This window comes from Diorhabda carinulata, chromosome 5 (assembly GCF_026250575.1).
Source record: "Diorhabda carinulata isolate Delta chromosome 5, icDioCari1.1, whole genome shotgun sequence".
In the NCBI taxonomy this organism is placed as follows: Eukaryota; Metazoa; Arthropoda; class Insecta; order Coleoptera; family Chrysomelidae; genus Diorhabda; species Diorhabda carinulata.
The window spans coordinates 30494818-30511709 of NC_079464.1; the positions used below are offsets into that span (position 1 = coordinate 30494818).

Sequence of the window (16892 nt, forward strand, 5' to 3'; positions counted from 1 at the left end):
TGAGGAATTCGAAAAAAAGTGCCGTAACAAAAAATGTAGAGTATAAAATTTTCTACAAAAAGTGTCGGAGATGTTTGTTTCTAACTTCAAAATTTTTACCTTAAAAATGGGTTTATACACTCAAAAATATTCTGAATAGCGAATAACTCGAAAACTATGAGGAATTCGAAAAAAAGTGCCGTAACAAAAAATGTAGAGTATAAAATTTTCTACAAAAAGTGTCGGAGATGTTTGTTTCTAACCTCAAAATTTTTACCTTAAAAATGGGTTTATACACTCAAAAATATTCTGAATAGCGAATAACTCGAAAACTATGAGGAATTCGAAAAAAAGTGCCGTAACAAAAAATGTAGAGTATAAAATTTTCTACAAAAAGTGTCGGAGATGTTTGTTTCTAACTTCAAAATTTTTACCTTAAAAATGGGTTTATATATTCAAAAATATTCTGAATCGCGAATAACTTGAAAACTATGAGGAATTCGAAAAAAAGTGCCGTAACAAAAAATGTAGAGTAGAAAATTTTCTACAAAAAGTGTCCAAGATGTTTGTTTCTAACCTCAAAATTTTTACCTTAAAAATGGGTTTATACACTCAAAAATATTCTGAATAGCGAATAACTCGAAAACTATGAGGAATTCAAAAAAAAGTGCCGTAACAAAAAATGTAGAGTATAAAATTTTCTACAAAAAGTGTCGGAGATGTTTGTTTCTAACCTCAAAATTTTTACCTTAAAAATGGGTTTATACACTCAAAAATATTCTGAATAGCGAATAACTCGAAAACTATGAGGAATTCGAAAAAAAGTGCCGTAACAAAAAATGTAGAGTATAAAATTTTCTACAAAAAGTGTCGGAGATGTTTGTTTCTAACCTCAAAATTTTTACCTTAAAAATGGGTTTATACACTCAAAAATATTCTGAATAGCGAATAACTCGAAAACTATGAGGAATTCGAAAAAAAGTGCCGTAACAAAAAATGTAGAGTATAAAATTTTCTACAAAAAGTGTCGGAGATGTTTGTTTCTAACTTCAAAATTTTTACCTTAAAAATGGGTTTATACACTCAAAAATATTCTGAATCGTGAATAACTCGAAAACTATGAGGAATTCGAAAAAAACTGTCGTGACAAAAAATGTAGAGCAGAAAATTCTCTACAAAAAGTGTCCAAGATGTTTGTTTCTAACCTCAAAATTTTTACCTTAAAAATGGGTTTATACACTCAAAAATATTCTGAATAGCGAATAACTCGAAAACTATGAGGAATTCGAAAAAAACTGTCGTGACAAAAAATGTAGAGCAGAAAATTCTCTACAAAAAGTGTCCAAGATGTTTGTTTCTAACCTCAAAATTTTTACCTTAAAAATGGGTTTATACACTCAAAAATATTCTGAATAGCGAATAACTCGAAAACTATGAGGAATTCGAAAAAAACTGTCGTAACAAAAAATGTAGAGCAGAAAATTCTCTACAAAAAGTGTCCAAGATGTTTGTTTCTAACCTCAAAATTTTTACCTTAAAAATGGGTTTATACACTCAAAAATATTCTGAATAGCGAATAACTCGAAAACTATGAGGAATTCGAAAAAAACTGTCGTAACAAAAAATGTAGAGCAGAAAATTCTCTACAAAAAGTGTCTAAGATGTTTGTTTCTAACCTCAAAATTTTTACCTTACACAAAATTCTAATACAGATTGGTCTGTAAGCATTTTTTCCTAACCTCAAAATTTTCACCGTGGAATCTACTCAAAAACGTTTTGAATTTCGGATAACTCGAAAACTTTGAGTATTTCGACACAAATTTCCGAGACAAAAAATGTGGAGCACAACATTTTGTACAAAAAAGGTTTCTATTTATACCTAACCTCAAAATTTCCATTATAAAATGGGTTTGACCGCTCAAAAATCTCAAACTCGAAAACTACGTAGAAGTAGAAAAAAAAGTGCAGAATCCAAAAATCGGCGTTCAGAGAGATTTACTCAGAAACAGTGGCTCCAACGAAAAAACAACTACAGACCTTTTTTGCAGAAAATTTTGTGCTCTACATTTTTTATTCGGACAGTTTTTTCCAAATTCCTCACAGTTTTCGAGTTATTCGCGATTCATTTTTTTTTTTCAAGTTACAAGTTCCAAAATTTCGAGTTGTCAGGCTTATTCAATATCCGAAAACCTCTTACAATCCAGAAAATCAGAAGCGCCCAATTTAATTTCGGGTCAAATCCTATTTTACCCGTACTATTAATCCTTTTTACTCTCCTAACCGCTCGATGCAGTCGAGTTACTCGCCTCATCCACTGTTGATATTTCTTCACAACTAGCGACTATCAATATAAAAAACTATCTTCATCTTCTTTTATCTCAATTACGATTTAGTCTGCTATCAGATGGTTACTATAATTTATGACCGACCGTCTAGATTGCCACTTCGGAACAAATTTAATTGGATTTTTTACAAACTAGGAAAAAAGGATTTCATACTAGAAAATTCCACTGATGAAAGTTTTTCGTGATGAAAGTTGAAAAGCTGTCGGTGGAAAGTTGATAAATTAGCAATAATTCGTTCTATTTATATTAAAACTTATAAAATGAATGAAAATTCACGTCAAGAGTATTTTCAACATCACCGATTTTGTTTTTATAAATAAGCGAAGAATTTCAGTATTTTCCCAGGTATATCTTTTGTATTTTTTGGTTTTTTGTGATTTCGTCAAGGCCTTTGATTGTTTGTCCCCTTTAAATTGTTTCTATATCTCATTTATGGCAAAGTTCCAAGTAAATTTCCAACTGTACATTGGGCAGACTAAGAGGTCCGTTAATGTTCGGTTTAAAGAGCACATTTAAATATGGATTCCCGTCGTAGTACTAGAACTAGGTTTATTGGCGGGAAAATTTAATATGAATCAGGTGAATCAAGTAGATTTTATTTTATTTTCAGTCTCGAAAGACGAATATCGTCAAGGGTTCCGGAGATTCCAACTTAATTATGAAATGTTTCGTATTAAAAGTTGTTTTTGGTTGGTTACTGCAGACAAACCGGAAAAAAGTAGCAAACTTCCAATATAAAGAGATCAGAAGAAGAATTAACCGAGACATACGGGGTTGGTCAAAATACAGAGACTGTTAGGCGTATAATATGAATGGGTAAACATAGAAAAATACTTGTTGGACGATTTGGAAGGTCTCGGAAAGGAAATCGCAGAAGATGTAATCAGTATTCTAAGCATAAGCAATTGGAAGAGGACTAAAATCACTGGGGAAGAAGAGAGTTCGAGGTTGACACTTTTTTAATATCTAATTATGGTACGAAAAGCGATGTGCGGAATGACTACAAGAATATGGGGTAAAATCATCATCTGTAGAAGTTAAAAATTAAAATTTTAGTATGTTATAGAGAAAATTATGGTGGAAAATTTGATATATATATGTAGGGAGCCAAAATTATCCCTTTACATAGTTTTTCAACTTTTAACTTCCAGAAAAATAATTTATACATCATAGTTTAGCTAACCTAACCTAATATAACATAACCTAACATAACATAACCTAATCATTAATTTTAACTAAGAATATTGATATAATATCAATTAATAAACAGCAATACACAAAAATTCATGGAATTTTGTCTTTTTCATGGTCAAAAACGAATAAAAAAAAACAATTTTTCTTTTTCTGGAAACTTCAAAGTTGAAAAACTAAGTGAAGGGATGATTTCCGCGCCCTATATATACATAAAATTTTTCGTAGGGAGCCAAAATCATCCCTTTACATAGTTTTTCAACTTTGAAGTTTCCAGAGAAAGAAAAATAATTTATATATCGTAGTTTGGTTAACCTAACCTAACATAACCTAACCTAACATAACCTAATCATTAATTTTAACTAAGAATATTGTTAGAATATCAATTAATAAACAGTAATACACAAAAATTCATGGAATTTTGTCTTTTTCATGTTCAAACACGAATAAAAAACGATTTTTCTTTTTCTGGAAACTTCAAAGTTGAAAAACTAAGTGAAGGAATGATTTCCGCGCCCTATATATACATAAAATTTTTCGTAGGGAGCCAAAATCATCCCTTTACATAGTTTTTCAACTTTGAAGTTTCCAGAGAAAGAAAAATAATTTATACATCGTAGTTTGGCTAACCTAACCTAACATAACCTAACCTAACATAACCTAATCATTAATTTTAACTAAGAATATTGTTAGAATATCAATTAATAAACAGTAATACACAAAAATTCATGGAATTTTGTCTTTTTCATGTTCAAACACGAATAAAAAACGATTTTTCTTTTTCTGGAAACTTCAAAGTTGAAAAACTAAGTGAAGGGATGATTTCCGCGCCCTATATATACATAAAATTTTTCGTAGGGAGCCAAAATCATCCCTTTACATAGTTTTTCAACTTTGAAGTTTCCAGAGAAAGAAAAATAATTTATATATCGTAGTTTGGCTAACCTAACCTAACATAACCTAACCTAACATAACCTAATCATTAATTTTAACTAAGAATATTGTTAGAATATCAATTAATAAACAGTAATACACAAAAATTCATGGAATTTTATCTTTTTCATGTTCAAACACGAATAAAAAACGATTTTTCTTTTTCTGGAAACTTCAAAGTTGAAAAACTAAGTGAAGGGATGATTTCCGCGCCCTATATGTATACATCAAATTTTTCAGCATAATTTTCTCTATAACATACTAAAATTTGAACGAAATCGGAAGGGCGTAACCCAATCTAAATAATTTTTGACTTAACGTTATTTATCTCCAAAGGTTTCGTTATTTTTTCAAACGAAAACAAAGAAAATGTCAGTTTCCTCAATATACTTTCACTCTCACATATCCAACTTTCTTTATCAGTTGCGAAAATACACTGTTAAAACTTACACAAAGATTTATACGATGTTTTTTCGATAAATTCTTTTTAGGTTAGACCACCTGCTAGAATGTTATGAAACACTCTGTATAATGAGCGTCTAGTTGCAGGAACCAATCTGTTATGGTATGCAGCTTTCGTATGAAATCCGAACGTATTTAAGAGATACAAATCTGAAGCACCAGGTGAACATCCACTACGAAAGACCGAAACATCTGCCGATATAATATTTTTATAAATCGACAGATGGTAGGTGGGTTTCTTTCGAAAATATCTACCTACCCAAAGTCTGTAGTGTCTGCCAATACGACTTTGTATTGAAATTTGAGATTTGTAAATTCCACGAACACGATATACAGGGTGAATTTATACAAGACGGATTGACTAAAAGAAAGATTTGACAACCATGTTTTTCGGTTTATTTTTTGGGGAAATGTCTCGTTATTTTATGAAAACCTTGCAAAAAAACCAAATAAACGAGTTTTAAAATAAAAAATATCTTTTTTTAAAATTTTGAAACAGAGTTATATGACGAATTTTGTTGTTTATAAAATATAAATATTTATATAGATAATGTTAGTAATCAGAAATACCTGCAGGTCTCATAATTGTACAAATATGCCGAGATAAAATGACGATAAGAATATAATAAAACATTGCCCTAGAAATATACGAGGCTTGCCCAACGAATTTCCATAATTAAAAACATTAGAATCGAAAAATACATATTTGGAAAGCTAAAACCTCTATTTTCTGACTTAATCGCCGTTTAGATCAATGCATTTCTGCATATAGAGTCCAAAACAATGATCAGTACATGATCAGCACGTGAACATCCCCGGCGCGGCATCGCTATTGGTCTAAAAACCATTGGTGAACGTATGGATTGGTATAGTGGGGGATATTGTCACATCAATTTTCTTAAAAATGATCTCCGTGAACTACTTGAAGACATCGCACTCAATATAGGACAAAAAATGTAGTTTATCCAGGATGGAACTCCAGTACATGTCAGTCGCAACATATCTAACTGTCGTGTCCGAGTCCGAGACACTTTATTTATACTGCGCATGCTTGAGAATGCGCAGAACCGAGCCGGAACCTCGGAGGATAGAGAAATCGTTATCGTTCCGTCTTCCTTACTCGGAACAACTTGTAGAGAATGTATTACATATATGGTGATATTTGTGGCTGAAGTGGACGGACATTCTGTATATATAGATGTTGGAATAGAACGTAGGAGGTCGGAAGTTGAAAAACAAAAGCTTGTTACGCACTCACATGGCAAATTGGCGTCAAATTACACACACACACACACAAAGACTGGAAATTGAGAGAAAAGTAGAAGCATTCATAAATGAAATTACCTGTTCCCATAGAATAAAAAAATCTAGCGTATGCGCCGAATTTTCCTTTTTGTTTCATACGTCTATTATGTAGTAATTAACAAGTTATTATTATCACCTATTTCCCATAGAATTTTTTATTTAAATAATTGCGGCGTGGAAATTCACACGTTTCATACTTCAAATAGACTGTGAGAACACCTTAAAAATCGACAGACATGGGCGGATCAAAAATATTTTATACTCCAGCTACAAAAGTATCGATTCAAGTCGTATTTTGATGAAGAACGAAATATGTCGAAACGTTAATGTTTCGCAGATAATTTACATCGATAAAAAAAGACCAAGGAAGACCTGGATGAACTTAATCCAGGGCTGCTCTTCATTTTTGATTGTGTTTAGGGCCGTTCGTATCCGAACAGAGATGCTTTACCTCTCGCTACAACTATTAGATCATCCGCGTAGCCTGGAACTGTAACCAGCGCTAAGTTGGAATTTTTGGAATCGTTGACTGTTCATACCGACACCAGAAGTTCACCTTCAGTCTCTGAAGACGATCACTCGGTTGTCGAAACTCGCGTCAAACTGTGTAATTGAGAGTGTGTTGGTGTAAACAGTCTTCAGTCTCGTCGAAACGCGAGTCAGACTGTGTAATTAATTGTTACTTATATTAAAATCATGAAACTTTCTACGTTTGGGTTTTCGGATACGACCTCTTAAACTAAAATATTTTTAAAGATGGCCGACTTCCGGTTCTACCGGAAGTCTACTGTAACTTTGTTATTTTAAATAGAACACCCTATATATTAATACATTTTTGATTTCTATGTGAAATTTTAGTATACTTTTGTCTAAAAACTTTTTTCGAAAAATGCATACTTTTTGAGTTATTAATGTTTTTGTAAAAAATTTGACCCTTATAAATTATTTTTTTACAAGGATACCCTTAAAGATATGAAAATTGTTTTTGTTCGGTTGCTTTTAGCAAGGTCAGACGTTTTTAAACTACGTTGAAAAATTTTTCGTTCTATACAGGGTGTGTATAAAAAGTGTTCAAAGTTTACCTTCATAAATATCAATTTTTTTCATTTTTTTAAATAGAACCATCCGGTTTTTTCAATTTTAAATGCATTCAGGGGTAAAAAATAAGGCAAATTCATGTATATCTTCCTATACCTGAACCTTACAATTATCCAGATATTAAATGTTTTCTGTAAATTTTTAGAGATGTAGATGTGGTTACGAAGATATTTAATATCTGGATAACGGTAAGGTTTACTAGGAAAGTATATATGAATTTGTCTTATTTTCCACCCCTGAATGCATTGAAAATTGAAAAAAACCGAAAAAACAGGGTGGTTCTATTTAAAAAAATTAAGAAATTTGATATTTATGAAGTTAAACTTTGTACACTTTTTATACACACCCTGTATAAAATGAAAAATTTTTCAACATAGATTCAAATACATCTGACCTTAGTGAAAATAAAGGAACAAAAACCATTTTCATATCTTTAAAGGTATTCTCGTAAAAAAATAATTTATAAGGGTCTGCAAGGGTTGAATTTTTTACAAAAAAATTAATAACTTAAAAAGTATGCATTTTTCGAAAAAAGTTTTTAGACAAAATTATACTAAAATTTCACGTAGAATTCAAAAATGTATCAATATATAGGGTGTTCCATGTAAAATAACAAGTTACAGTCGATTTTCGGTAGAACCGGAAGTCGGCCATTTTTGAAAATCTTTTAATTAAAAACATCGTATATATACAGATAGTTTTAACTCGCCGCGGGACACCCTGTAAAATCACATAAACATTTCTAATGATAAAATTGTAGTTAGAAAACAATTTGTTAGTTTCTGAATCGGCCTGTCAAATTTTTACATAAATTACTAGTTCCTTCACCCTGTTAATTATTCCAACCCCCGGGGATTGCGAAATAGCGGGCGTTAACATTTTAAAAGAAAAAAATACAAACACATAAGGTTAAAAATCCGAGCCTATCCCAGTTTGCATAAATTAAAAAGGTTCGTTTTTCACCATTTTTTTTTTGTTTCAGTATAAATAGGGTGATTTGAATGACAAATACCCTAATTTATTAACAAGTTTTTTATTAGTCAACAGCGAAACGATATGGCATAATAAATTTTTTAATTCGAATTATATCACACGGTAGACACTGCCTTAAGGCATTTTTATAAAAAAAAAAACGCGAGATAAATAAAGGGATTTAGTAATTAGTGAAATTACTCGGATTGTATTTCGAAGTAATTTTCCATTTAAGTCGATGATTTACGACCTTTTTCTAGGTTATGTCACAGCAGGTGTCACTTTAGTATTCATTCAAACAACCAACAATTTTTAAGAAATGTTTTCTTGGCACGATGTAATAAAAGAATCACAGTTTTTCTTTTTTCTTTTTTCTTTTTTCTTTTTTATACTCACGTCAGTAGAGCACAGGATTTTACAATAAGAAAAATATAGTCCATTCTTTTAGTTAAGAGAAACTAAACACTAATTCAATAATGTTTTTCGCGATTTTTGCGTCTAAACACGTGACGGTTGTTCGAGATGGTTTTTCATCGCTAAAAGTCGAATGTCAAACTTTATAATGACATTGACAGTTTTGACATATCCACATCAGAATTGTCATATGTCAAAACTCAAGTCGCGGCCCTCGTATAATAGTTTTGGCGTATAAAAACCATGTAGTACATTGAAACCTTCACACTATATTGAATCCACATAAATCTAATAAGAATTTTACGAACCGAAATGAGTTTCGTAACTCAAAACACGAAACTTTTGTTATCAAAAACCAAAACTCGTACGTGCATATCACCAGAAAGCTGCATTGTATTATACTGTAGCTCGAAATAAAAAATTCTATATAATATGTATTGCAAACTTCTCGCGTACAGAATATTCCCATCATTCCTTTTCTGAGACATGTGATCTGAAATTTGTCGGGATTCATTTGAAAAGTTTTATATTGTTCGAAACGGGAACGTCGCGTCTTGTTCGTACATTACCCACCGGAGTGTCACAAACATTAAAAAAATAATCAAAATATAGTTGAAGGAATAAAAATTTTGAAGTTTATTTGAAATAATGAAAATACGAAACGAAATAAGCCGGTATCGCAAAATTCCTTGGACAAATCGGACAGCCATGCGCGCGCACAGTTGGCGCTCCATCTTTTTTATATTTGACATAAAAACTATTTGACAAATGACATAGAACATGCGATTGGTTTAGTTCGAGTGTTTTTTTTTTCGTGAATATTTCTGGCAACACCGTTTTTGACAGATCACGCGTCAATCGTGTCTTGTGTCATTGTCAAACTTCTTCAGTTTGGTCTACAAATTAATCATGAATCGATTAACGAATGAACTACGATTGCAAATTATTGAATTTTACTATCAAAATTCTTGTTCGGTTAAGAGAGTGCATCGGGTATTTCTTACACTTTATGGTCAGTTTTGGCGGCCTATTGAGGGAACTATTCGGGAGTTTGTGACTAAATTTCGAACTATTGGACATTAAACCACCGACACGCAAATGTACAGTGAGGACCGAAGAAAACATTGCGGTATAACCGTGAAATGCCGTTCGCAGCAATTGGGCCTCGGTTATTCCACTACGTGGAAAATTTTGCGAAAGGATTTTGGCGTAAAACTCTATAATATAGAGCTGGTGCAAGAATTGAAGCCACACGATCTCCCACAACGTCTAACGTTTGATAAATGGGCGCTGGCAAAGTTTGAGGGAGATTTTTGTATCGAAAAATTGTGTTCGACGACGAAGCTCCTTTTTGGTTTGGTTTTGGAGCCAGAAGCATTGTAAGAACTATCAATATATCCCGAAGAATTCACTGTTTGGTGTGGATTATCAGCCGGTGACATCATCTTCAAAAGCGACGATGGCCGGAACGTTACTGTGAATATCGAGCGGTACCGTGTGATGATTGACGATTTTTTTTCGTCCAATATGAAAGAATTGGACATGCCTGATATGTGGTGTCAACAAGACGGTACCATATGCCCCAAGGCACGCGAAACAATGGCCAAATTGAGAGCCGCCTTCGGTGAACGGAGTTTATCTCGCGTTTGGGGTCTAGATCGTGTGATTTAATACCTTTGGACTATTTCTTCTGTGGAGCCATGTTAAGGCTAAAATCTAATGTAACGATTGACGCACTGAAAACCAATATTGAGGCATTTATTCGTGAAATATCCTTCGATATGTTGAAGAGAGTGTGTCAAAATTGAACCTTGCGCATGGGCTATCTAAAGCGGAGCCGCGGCCAACATTTGCATGAAATCATCTTCAAACATTGAATTAAACTGATCGTTCTATCGATTCCGATGAAGATTTCATCAATTTTTTCAAATTTTTCGTGGTTTTTTTTCAAAACCAAATTGTTTTCTTTGCTTTAGCGTAAATTTCAGGAGTCCAGAATCCCCAGATCTAATCCTTTCGATATAAGACTTGTACGGGTACAAATTTCAGTTTTTCCAATTATAAACTCGGCGTCAGTCGGCGTTGTGTTACAGCCACGTAAACACGTCCGCCATTATTGATGCTCCCGCCAAGTGTAATTCGTTTTCTGGATGGATACGATTCTAGAACGAGTCGTGTGTATAGGGAAAACTTGCATGAGTGAACGGTGTCGAAAGTTTAAAGATGGCGGTAATGTTCTGTATGATAAAGGGGGCCAAAGACGTAAATTTGTCGTTCCTGGTTCAGCGAATCGACAGAATGATTAAAGAAAACCGCAGATTCAACGTTGCTGTTTTGTCTACGGAATTTCCAGAAGTTTCAACGTTTGTTTTTTGTTAATGAACGGTTAGGCTACTTTTTTTGATGAGAGTGTTGAAAAGCTTGTCCACAGATATGACAAATGTCTCCATTTCTTCGGCGATTATGTCGAAAAGTAACTGTAAGTTATAAGCAATCTTTTGAAACGGCCCGTATTGAATACGTAAATAATAATTCATTATTAATAATTACCGATGCCGGTCCTGTCGTTTTTATCAGCTGCCGTCGCATCTCGATTATCCAGTTTTTAAAAGAAATACCAATATCGTTGCGGTTGTGTGATATCTTTCGTAAAGCAATCAACTTACTTCTGCGTTGTTGTTTTTAAATAAAAACAGAAAAATTCATTCTACCCACTTTCTTGTTTTACTTTCTTCTATTTAAACCCAATGAACCGCGATGACGGTTAAACAAGAGAAAAGTAAAAAACGATACATTTAAATGAGAAAATTTGAAAAAATAACCAGTAGATTTGGTCGAATTGAATAAGGACAAATGAAATTGATCGATTCTATAAAAATTAATATTTTTTTTGTGCTCTTGAACCTTCGCTGCTTATATACTAACATCTCGTCGAAACTTGTATCGAGCCGTAACGGTGTAATTGGCAAGGTTGTCCAAGTGCTTGATTTCGGAGGTTCGAATATTCTATCGAACGAGATAATGGAGCTGCATAATCTTCCAAAAGACATTCGATAAAATAATGCGGTTCCTCGAAAGGAACGACACATACAAGATGGACATTCGAAGCTAGATGAAGAAAACCGAAAAAAAATTTACGAAAATGATGCTATTCGTCAGATATATTTACAAAAACCAAAAAATAATCTTTAATTCATTGTAAATACGGTATTGATTGAAATAATACAAATTAAATCGGAATTTGACTAGATTTTAACTAGACAATTCGTAAAAAAACTATTTACTCGGCGCCTAACCACCGTATTAAACGTTGCGCTGGACCAAATTCAACGATCTTTCCCAGTTAAATCACCCCACTGTTTTAGACAGTTGGGAATATGATTTAGATGATGGAAAGAGCGCGTAGAACACGTTTATGTATTCCAGATGAATAATATTCATATATTCAACCGATATGTTGATCAAGAAACTACGAAATATCAACAATTATCTTTTGAATTATCCATAGACGGTGTTGGGTTAATTTATTATTATTAACATTAAGAAATTATAATTTTTTAAGACACTACCCGCCCCTGTCGATATTAAAATCGAGCCTGAATAGATTTTTTCTAGTCTAGAGACACACCCACACAGTAAAGCTCGTTACCGACTATCCACGTGAAAAAAATTGATGCAATCACAATGAAGTCTTGAATTATCTAGTACTTAACATGTCCGAATACCACCTACGCTTTTAAACCGCCTCTCGATATCACGTTAGAACACAGTATATAACAATGAAATGGGAGCAACCGTAGAGTTTTTGTAAACGTGAATTATATTTCGTGTTACGCAATGTTCCGTCTACTATAATTTATTCTCTACTCATACAGAATGAATAAACATAAATATCTCCGATGTTTTTGTTTCTTTTTTTACTTAAAACTACTTTTGGAATGGTGATATTCGTTTTTTTCCAATTTACTAAATAATCAATCGTTAAATTGATTCGTTGTTAAAAGTAAAAGTCGTTTTGGGTTAGAAACATTTCACACAACCCTCGTATACTATCTAAATCTTGTGTAGAAAATATACTAGAATCGATCTATGATTCCGATCACTTTCACGTTGTATTAAATATTGTCTTGTTCATATTAAATAGATTATGTCATGTAAACATTCTAGTCGGCAGCGTTGTTGCCAAATGCTCTTTTATGAAAGTAAAGATTCATCCCAATTGCGTGGTAGTTATGTTCCGAGTGCGTTCACCATTGAAAATGTCAAACTTTATGACAGAAATGTCAGATTTGACATATTCACGACAGTGTTGCCATATCTCATAACTTGAGTAGCAACCCTCGTAATTATATACCTTTCCTAATGAAATCTTACGAAATGTCGTCTATACTTTTCTAAACCACAACGCGAAATGAAATAATACAAGGAGGGGGTTCTCGTGAGTTAATTAAAAGATGTCAGGGTGGTTTCGGTTTAGCTGTTTCTCGCAGATGACAAGATACCAAAATTTAATTTCGCTTGATATATTTCAAGTTTTGTCTTTTAGCAACGATAAAAACTTCGAGTTAATTAAGATACCAGTATATATAAAGTAAATATTGTTACATTGTTTTTAGATCGACGGCAAAACGAATCCGTATTTATGAAAAAAATAAAAATTTATCTGGAAAAAAAGGTAATAAATACCTGAATTTTTCGTTGCAACTAGTGAATCTTGTTCTTTTTTGATACTTTTTCTAACGTTTTCATTAGCTCCATTCCACCAGAGTCGATAGTTAATTTTATAAATGATTTATAGCACTCTTTTTATCCAATAAAGGGCTTATATCATCTATAATCCCGAAAAGATAGGCGATACACACTCACCGCAATACTGTACAAAATAAATCATATCTCTCGACTTTTCTCTGTTCAACCAAATTGACTGTTAACAAACTGTAACACGTTCTCCAAAAAATGTCATCTATCTATTGGCATCAGAAAGATAACAAAACAAAGTTAATGATATATATACACCAACACAATACTCCCAATTGGGTACACCGGCGGAGATCGGGAGAGAAACGTCTCGTAAATCTGTACGAATATATTATACAAAATCATTTTTCACGTTTCGACTTAATCTCGATCGGTTTCCAATTATCTATCAACATCGAGAAATTCGATATAAATCAACAAGGAATTTCGTACGTGAAATTACTTCTTCTTTTTTTTATGATTCTTTATAACTTGATAACTACTTGGTAAGAAAACTAGTGTATTTGTTTGTGTTTAGTTATATTCATTTTATACGTTATTATTATTTTCAGTACAATTATTTTTTTACTTTTGCAAAACCTATGTATCTAAATTTGCAATCTGATAAATGTTTAGCAAAACTAATATTCATTAACTATTTTTGTGTTAAGTTTGTTCGAGATCTTCCATTATCAATTGTGCTATAATATTTGTATAGAAGTCCTTATAGCATTATCAATTTGTACTACTTCGTAGTACGTTGAAAGTGTAAGTTGTATAACTTTAATTCATGTTGCTAGATGTTCTTCCATGTTTTTATTTTTCTATGGTGTATTACGGGATATTAGTTGATTTCTAAAAAAGAAGCAGAAAGCTGTAACCAAGAAAGAAAAAGTAGCGGCACAAATAAAACTAATGTTTTTGTTTTTTTCTTAAGAAAGATTTAATAATTCGTATGATTCTTACGCAAATATAATAAGTAAACTAATTATTTGCGAAAAAAATTGTGTATTGATGAAATCAACCTTAAAATGTGTTTGAATATTGTCAATTTTTTTCTGTGAAATTCAATGTATTATACATTCATTCATGTAAAGAGCATGGTTTAATAATGAGATAAAAAGGTCAAAGAGGTATGTAAATTTTATGGAGATAAACTCGTCGATATTGTGTTGTGAATTCTTTATCTTAACAGAAATAGAAACAGTAAATCTTCATATATAATTGATGTATGAAATAAAATGGGCTTTTTGCATACAAGCACCATAATTTAGTCACAAAGTGTTCGAAAAACGAACTTCTGGGCCAAATTTTCATAGTTATAGATACAAAAAAGTCAGAATTATCGCTATAGCTTTTCCTAGGCCCCCCTTTTTATTATTAATATGCATGGATCAAATGCAATGAGAAAAATTTTTCTTAAAAAGTATCTAGCCAAATAATTATATCTCAAATAGCTTTGTAAATAAGACAGGAGGAGGTTTTTTTGTTAGGTTAGGAACTCTTAAGGTATTAGATCTAATTATATCACATTTTTTAAATAAATTATCAATAAGTACAAATATTTCAGAAATTAGTGAAAGTAAATATTCAAAAACTCACTAACTTAACTTTGATTGGGGTGTTATCAAGAATAAGGGATTGTATAGTATCTTTATATAAAAAACTTCTACTTTTATAAACACCATGAAAAAAATTGGATCCAGTATTGAACCTTGAGGCACACTACTACTGATTGGTATCTTCATAGAAGTCGTTAGATACGACAAGTTGTCATGCTATGAATTTCAAACCAATCTAAGGGAGTACCACAAATTTCCAAAAACTAGTTTTTTTCTAATCAAATTTCAGGATTAACACAATCAAAAGTTTCTGAGAAATAATTATCATTAGTGAAATTCAGATCAATAACAATAATCACACTATATTATCACGTATTGTACTATAAAGATCATTTTAACAAAAATATATTTAACAAATGAAAAAAAAATGGCGAAAGATGTTTTTTTTATAATTTCGAAATGGTTAAAAGAATCACCCTGTGGTGTTTAATTGTTAGTCACGTTATTTGCTTTACTCACTAAACGGATATGTCAAAATTTTCTTCTTTTTCGTATTCTAAAATGTATTTGATCAAAATTTCGTAACTGAAACATTTCCCTATATAATATCCTTGATACGCAACTGTCTCGAAAGGGTCTGAAACACAAAGCCTGATAAATAACTTTCAACCCTATACTGAAATGACAAATATGTCGATTTTGAACCGGTAACCTAAGAAATTCAGTTATTTTGGAATACTCTACGAGGTCGGTCCTGACCTAGTTTACCAACGTTGTGAAGTTGCAGTCAAAGTGTCAAATTAGAAGATTTGCTTATTTACGGAGCGACGTAAATTAGTACACTGAAAAAAATTGACAGTGAAATCATTTATTATTACTTTTATATTTTGATAATGTATATTAATGTTAAATGTCTTGAATTGAAACAATTTAACTTATAGCCTAATATAATATGATATCCATAGGATACGATAGGCTATACTTCGAATAATGAAGCTTTTTTGTTGTATGATTATGTAATAAACAACGTAAACATTAAATACGGAGATATTTTTGAGATACCCGGTATATTCACTTCAAACTATTTTGTCAAAATAATGGTAAATAACATTGCGAAAAATATAATAATCATTATTGAAATAAAAGAAATGCGAGTCAACAAACAAACAAAATTCCCGACTTGTAAAAGTTACATCATACCTATATAGTTTAGGTTAGGTTAGGTTATTTTCATTACCAATACTTTTATTTCAAAGTTTTATTGTGTAATTCTTTAAAGTTTTACAATAAATTATGATTATCAACTTTATATCGTTACAGATTTGATATTTTGTTAATATCCTTTCTAAATTTCCATTCGCGGCGACGTCGTTGCGCATGAGCAACGTATTCGCTGCGCGTGCGCGGTTTCAAAATAAATTCATGAAAGAAGCAGAATGAACTATGAAGGAAATGAAATCGATCAGAAACGAAATAGTATTTAGATATTTATTTTAATGTATTAAATTTATATTATTTTTATTTGTGTCACTGCGTTTCTGATTGTCACGGGTGGAAATTGCTGGGACAACACAACAAATCGAGTTTTCTGATCTCGTAAGTTGAAACTAAAATCTACTTGGAATTTTATCAATAACCGATTCTTTTTATTTGTGCAGTAAATATTCTTCAGAGTTTTATTGAATTTCGTAAATGTCAGCTAAACTTATGGTCTTTAAGGTGATATTTTTATTGAAATTCGATAATTTTACATTTCATATGAGGAAGTTTCTACTTTAAGTACCGCCAAACAGTGACGGAGAGTGGCTGGAAAGCTCCCACGTTAAAGTCACGGCGGTCTAAAAAAGTGGCGTGATTTAAACTAGAAAAATTTGTTACAGTGCAACTCGCCGAA

At 31.9% G+C, this 16892-nt stretch overlaps 1 protein-coding gene across 2 annotated transcripts in view; it reads right to left on the reverse strand.

The window, feature by feature from the left end:
- The window catches only part of LOC130894196 (contactin-5), a 247580-nt gene that overhangs the window by 100299 nt on the left and 130389 nt on the right, over nt 1–16892 (reverse strand). The window contains exon 1 of one of the 2 annotated variants that reach the window (XM_057800833.1): nt 13386–13865. The exons of the other annotated variant lie outside the window; for it this stretch is intronic. The gene's annotated coding sequence lies outside the window, so the exon portion shown is untranslated. Of the gene's footprint in view, nt 1–13385; nt 13866–16892 lie in introns of those variants that run through there. 2 annotated transcript variants of the gene reach the window in all.